General features: G+C 41.3%; 1 protein-coding gene across 1 annotated transcript in view; it reads right to left on the bottom strand.

The window, feature by feature from the left end:
* Positions 1-3,759: 3,759 nt before the first annotated feature.
* Positions 3,760-6,517, bottom strand: part of LOC102295479 (alpha/beta hydrolase domain-containing protein 17C) — a gene marked incomplete at its 5' end in the record, with an annotated part of 13,935 nt that continues 11,177 nt past the window's right edge. The window contains 1 exon segment of the mRNA XM_005952549.2: positions 3,760-6,517. This exon segment is cut by the window's right edge and continues 569 nt beyond it.

Below are 6,517 nucleotides of genomic sequence, written 5' to 3' on the forward strand. Positions count from 1 at the left end.
CCAAGAAACACAAGGAATGGACATTAGAACAGTGGAAATCTGTGCTTTAGTCTGATGAGTCCAAATTTGAGATCGTTGGTTCCACCTATCGTGTCTTTTTGCAGTGCAGAAAAGGTAAATGAATGGTCTCTACATGTGGGGGTGGTTTGCTGGTCACACTGTTTTGTGACTGCTCAGTGACAAAAACACTTATGAGCCTCTGAAACAAGCCCAGGAAGTGGTTACAGGAAGAGAGTGATAAATTGTCTAAAACAGTTAGATGGTCTTGTATGATGTTACACTTCTCTTCACTTGTGTTCCAGTCACTGAAGCGTTGGAGGTAGTTCGCAAGAGATTACAGGGTGACCCCAACCTCAGTAACAGGACCACTCTCAGCATCGACCAAGTGTGTTTGCTTTTGGAACTGTGTCTTAATTCCACCTATTTCAAATACAAGGGTCAGTTCTACAGACAGAAACATGGGTACTCCATGGGTTCCCCAGTTTCACCCATTTTGGCCCTGTTATGTGACTCTGTCATCCTCCCCTTGAAGACCACCAAGTCATTGGTTCAGGTATGTGGATGACACCTGGATGAAAATCAAATCTCAGGACGTACCACAATTCACAGATCACATTAACTCGGTGGACCAACACATCAAATTCACCAGGGAGGATATGAAAAGTGGCAGGTTAGACTTCTTAAACTGTGAGATTTCCATCAGTAATGGGGGACATGATGTGTACCGTAAACCTACGCATACGGATCAGTATTTGAAGTTTGACTCTCATCATCCACTGGAGCACAAACTGAGCTTTATCAGGACACTACAACATTGAGCGAACACCATCCCCACAGACACAGCGGCCAGGGAAGCAGAAAAACACCAGTTCAAGAAGGCCCTGAGTAAATGTGGTTATCCCAGCAGGACTTTTGTCAAAGCTGGGAAGGCGCCAAAAGAAGGCTCCAGCCGATCCAGGAGAGAAGGACAACCGCTGCCTAAGCGAAAACCCTTAGCGAGCCCATATCTGTCAGGCGTTTCGGAACAGTTGAGACGCATTTTTTTCTAAACACCGGGTCTCTGTGGCTTTTAAACCCCAAAATATGCTGCAACAAAAACCGGTCCACCCCAAGGATCGGGTCCCCCGACACAAACAGAAGTGTACACTGTTAAATGCCAGGAGGATTGCCAGGATTTATACATCGGGGAAACCAAACAACATCTGGTGAAGTGGATGGCACAACACAGAAGAGCTCCCTCGTCAGGCCTGGACTCTGCAGTCTATTCACACCTACAGGCCAGTGGACACTCTTTCAATGATGAGGATGTAACATCCATAGGGAGGAACGCTGGCTTGAGTGCGGAGTCAAGGAGGCCATTTACGTAAATAGGGAAAGACCATCTCTGAATCGAAAGGGGGCCTCAGAGTACATCTTTCTCCATCTTCCAATGCTGTAATTGGAGCCATTCTCCAACTCTCTGTTAATGGTATTTATGGCCATTGATCAGTGGTCTATGATCAATGGTTGTTGATCAGTGGTCATGACAGTTTGCATATTAATTACAACAGACTTTGTTGGTGATGACAGCTTCAAGACACCTCCTATATGGAGAACCTGGTATCATGCATTACTCAGGTGTGGCACATTCTTCCATAAAAACAGTTCAAATTCTGAAGGTTTTGTGGGCCCCTTCTATGAACTCAAATATCTATCAGCTTTGCTTCTTACCACAGATTTTCAATTAGATTCGGTTCAGGTGATTGGCTGGGCGATTCTAGTAGCTTTATTTTCTTTTCTGAGTTTTCTTGGCTTGTGTTTGGAATCATGGTCTTCCTGAATGTCTACCCTCGTTTGTCCACCACCATTATTTTGGTTGATAGCAGCAGATTTTTATCAAGAATGTATCAAGAACAGGCCCACAACTTGATATTTCCAACTCAAAAGGCACTGCGTAACAACCTAAGACAACAAAGTTTGAACCTCCAAACATGTTGTGTATTACGGTTTGGAGTTCAAGTTTTGTCCTACCTGACCAGACTATATGTCTGTGTGTCTTTCTGTGTCTTTCTGGCTGCTGCCAAATTTCCCCTTGTGGGACAATTAAAGGATTATTCTATTGTATTCTACAGGGTGGGCCATTTATATTGATACACCATAATAACATGGGAATGGCTGGTGATATGTTAAAGTCCTGTTTGTTGCACATTAGTATATGTGAGGGGGTAAAAGAGAATAAAGTTACGTTGAAACCAAGCACACCATTGTTTTTCTTGTGACATTACCAATAAGTCTGATGTGTCACATGGCCCTCTTCCTATTGAAAAAACAAGTTTTATCCAAGATGGCCGACTTCTAAATGGCAACCATGGTCACCGCCCAGCTTGAGGAGTTTGCCCCCTCACATATACTAATGTGCCACAAACAGGACTTTAATATCACCAACCATTCCCATGTTATTACAGTGTATCCATATAAATGGCCCACACTGTATATTCTCCTGGTATTTCACAGGCTTGTCTAAATATTGTTAAACTGTTGTATGTTTAACACAGCCTTGGCTCCCATGGGACATCATCGTGGAGGGAGGGGTTTCCTCTCTCTACCTCTCCCTGCTGCCCCTCCTTGGAATGCAGCTGGATGTTCTGGTGTGGTCGTTAACACCCTTCCTTGGTCATCTGGAGCTCTTCCTTGTTATATTTTCTCCCCCCTTCATTAGAGCCAATTTGGGAAAAGAAAAATGTGTTTGGCACAACAGTCCATTCAGTTAATAATTCTAATGGCAACAGCTGCCAGACAGAAAGGATGGGAGTTTACATTCTTTTGTAACCAATGCCATCAGTATGTCTTAGCTGTCCATATCTGAGGCCTCGGAAACTGCCAGGCAAAGACTCACAGCTTTGGCCAGCTGCTATTCCACTTAACCATCCAAGGTGTACTCTCAGTGGCAGCGGAACAACATGAGAACAGCCCAACCAAGGCTGGAGATGAAGCAATATTGGATAAGCGTATGGGACATGGACACAACCCATGACAAGAATGCTCAGTGGCTAGTGGATCTAAGAGGAAACCACAGCAACCTCCCTGAATAGGATCCAGTAACCATCACAGTGGCAGACATCCAAGAAAGGGTCTCAAGCATGAAGACCTGGACAGCACCAGGCCCAGACATGATTCACATCTACTGACTATAGAAGCTAACTGCACTGCATGAGTATCTGGCAGCACCTGTGAATCAGGTACTAATAGATGAGTCATACCCAGAATGGCTAATGGAAGGCCAGGCACAGACTACAACCTGAAAAAGTTAGAACAATATAAAATTAATAGCTCATTTAAAGCATAAAGTTAATTAGACATATTGGAATTTAAGGCTGAAATTGTTTTGCGATGCCAGGAAAAAAATAAAATACCAAACAAACAAAAAGAATTACCCAATAACTGGGAGAAGGTCTCTCTTGTAGATGAGGAAAAGTTCAACTAGGGATACAGCTAAAATGTATGAATACAGTTTATCAATAGGAAAGCAAAATATTAGGAGATTTTATCAATGACACTTTTGACAAATTTCTGTATAAAGGAGAAAACCACTACTGAATGGCTGTTATGTTCACTGCAGATTGTGGAATGGAAGTCATGGCATGGATCAAAATACTTCTGAAAACCACATTCTGTCATGTTGTTCACAGTTTCCAAAGTACTCAGAAATATTGTTGTATTACTACAATATTGGTATTTCATCACCCTAACATGGTGGCGAGACAAAGAAAAGATCAGAAATACAATTCCACATGTCCTTTATTCCACTATAACCAATGAAACATCCATTGTGCTGCTTCTTGCAACCACTACATGTATGATGTATCCATTTCACAGCATATTTAAGGCTTATTTCATTGTTTTACACACCATGATCAATATACGATTCTACTAGCTGTCTTTCATTTGCATATTAAAATCAATAAAAACTAGCCAGCCTTATGAAAGGCCTAATATGTACCGAGTACTGAAGTATACCATTACAGAGGATTACTGTACAAACCATTTTCAGAAACGGTGTAAATCTTTCAACATTTAGATTGGACAAATGTGTAAAAATGTCAGTATCAAAAGAAGAATCGGGTCCTAAGAGGATCTTCATTTCCTTTTAGAAGAGAAACTAAAGGAAATACACTGGAGATGATTGAGGACTTTTTACTCAAAAGTCCAACATTAGCTATGATCAGAAAACACGAATATCCAACTGACAAATTACAGCAGCGCACCAAATCATCATTACAAGTTGCTATGCAAATATTCCCCAAACACAATCCTGAAAAGATTCAGCATTTACTTCAAAGTGTTAGTTTGTTTTGTTTAAATCTGATCTTAGTGTCATATAGCTTCATTTTTTTTGTCCACTTGCAGGCAACAAAAAATAAATTATTCAAATACAACTGATGCAACATCCAAAACCAGGAGTGATCATTTGCATGCGTCGGTCATTTTCACAGCATTCCATTTCCTCTTTGTGGTTTTGTCTTTGAAAGTTAAAATTATCAAAGGGTTCAGCAGACACCTGCTTTGTAGGCCGATTTCTATCATTCTACAGGCAGGAACACGAGTCAGAGGATTACTAGTCAGGCTGAAGTTGATTTTTGTACCTTGCTCTCATTTCGGTATTCCCCAAACTGTCTGGCTTTCACAGTGATCGATTCCTGCGATAAATAGCAGCAGTCAGTCCCCATGAAGACTACAAGCTTCTTGCAGTTCACAGGAATGTCTGACTGAAATACAAACATAAGGCTTTGTTCTTAGTGAGGAATTACAGATAATTAAGCACAACCCCCAAACCAGTAAATGTATGTTCACTTTGAACAACCTAAACACAGCAGAATTCAGTGTCTTCAGACGGCAAGCAAACCCACTCTATGCTGCCTGGCAGCTTGCAAGACTTGTTTTCATGTGAATCAGCTGTCTTACCAGCCAATCAACAGTTAACACAGCTCTGATACCCGCTGCTCTCTCTTCCACAGAGGTAGGTTTTCTTATTTGGGATGTTTCCCTTTTGTGTTGCTTAAAGGCCAAGGTGCACACATGGTGTGAGACTGCTGCATATGAGACGACAATGAGAATTTTCGATATGTACCAGGTGCAATCAAAATTTCTGACAGTTCTCTTTTCTTTGTGCAGCAAACCTCCCGGAGCTCCTAGTACTTGGATTGCTCCCTGATAGTCGAACTCTGACCATTTGACTTTCATGTTCCAGGTAAAATCTGGCAAGTAGGACTGTTTGGGCCAAAATAGATGTGTGTGTTTCCTGTGTGGTGTGAGAAGCAGACTGTCCTGTTGGCTTGCACTCGATCTTCTCCGCTGGACGGCTGGATGATTTAACTGTGCTTAAACGGTTATCATTAAGGATGCTCCTGACCAAACATTTTCCTAGTCAATGAATTGGTTTTTTTTTTTTACATCAAACCATTAGTGACCTAAGTGTTATATATTCTGGACTTTCTCTTTCAAAAAAGACTCAACAGATCATTCAGTTTCCTGAGAAACATAGAATGTCACAAGTAATATTAGGACTGTGTAAGATTACAGGGAAACAACTGTGATTACAAAGTTTACAAATGTGAATTTTATAAGTGCACACACATACTAAGACACTAGCAAATGTTTAATGTTTTGCAACAAACAGCAGGAAGACTCTTGATGTTCACGGTTGAAGCTAAATGCTATGGTTAGGCTACAAACGGATTTCAAACAGTAAGCCATGTTTGCCTGCAACCTTCTATGAGTTATCAAAGAGCCTAAGAAAATGATGCCACATCTTTAATTTGCTGCCCACAATCCTTATGTAATATCCACTGAGACCAGCTGTGTGTGCGTGACCAACTCATTATAACCACTTCCATTTTACAAATGACACACACACACACACAAACACCTGCACAACAGCTGTGACCAGAGGCTGTAGTGATCGGGGAGTGCCACTGCCATAGTGAGCTGTGCCGTGTCTCAAGGTAAAATATGTATTGCAGGACCAAAGGTTTCCCAGTAAAACACTGCATTGTGATGAGACGATCAATGACTAACTGGTGAGGCCAGCTGGTGTACATGATCCTCTCACCACAATGCATTTCAAACCTCTCTGCTTGAAGTTTGTACAACATCTAAAGGAGCAAACTGCTGTAGATGTGGAATGTGCCAGTTGAAGTTTGCCATTATCCCTACATGAGAGAGCAGCGTGCATCAACACTACAGAATACAGAGCCTAAACAAGCTGGGATGCAGTCTGGCCAACAAAAAAAATATGAGAGAAAAAAAAGAAAATCACAGTTTTACGTCAAATAAAAACATAATGAAATGTCAGCTAACAAAATGCAACATTACAGTGCAACCCTGTAATCAACCCTGAATGGTAAAGTTAAAGAAAGGAAAAAGGAAACTCTTCGTCCACAGTATCTTGAGGTTCAAAACTGATACTTCTTTACCTTGTATAAAAGAATACAAAATTCAACATTGCAAATACTCAGTCAAAAGAAAAGAAGGGCAATCG

Source organism: Haplochromis burtoni, unplaced genomic scaffold, assembly GCF_018398535.1.
Source record: "Haplochromis burtoni strain Fernald_Lab_line unplaced genomic scaffold, NCSU_Asbu1 Contig_1768, whole genome shotgun sequence".
NCBI classification, from domain to species: Eukaryota; Metazoa; Chordata; class Actinopteri; order Cichliformes; family Cichlidae; genus Haplochromis; species Haplochromis burtoni.